The following is a 296-nucleotide window of genomic DNA, read 5'->3' on the forward strand; positions in this document are numbered from 1 at the left end:
CTAGGGCACCCCAGTCCCTGCCAGGTGTCCATCACCCCCCAGAAAGCGGTGGTGGAGTTGGGCACCCCCTTCCTCTTCAACTGCACCAGTTCCTGCCCCAATTCCAGTCGCTTGGACTGGGAGGTCCCAGTTACCAAACTGGGGGGGCGGGGACCCGGTTGGGTGTCCCTCGATGTCCCCAACGTCACCGACTGGCACTTGGACCTTCAATGTTACGCCCATTTCGGGGGGCACCGCGTCGTCGCCAACGCCACCCTCCACGCTTACAGTAAGAACCCTATGGGGACACTTGGGGG

The sequence above is a fragment of the Calidris pugnax genome, unplaced genomic scaffold (genome assembly GCF_001431845.1).
Source record: "Calidris pugnax isolate Ruff unplaced genomic scaffold, ASM143184v1 scaffold345, whole genome shotgun sequence".
Lineage (NCBI taxonomy): Eukaryota > Metazoa > Chordata > Aves > Charadriiformes > Scolopacidae > Calidris > Calidris pugnax.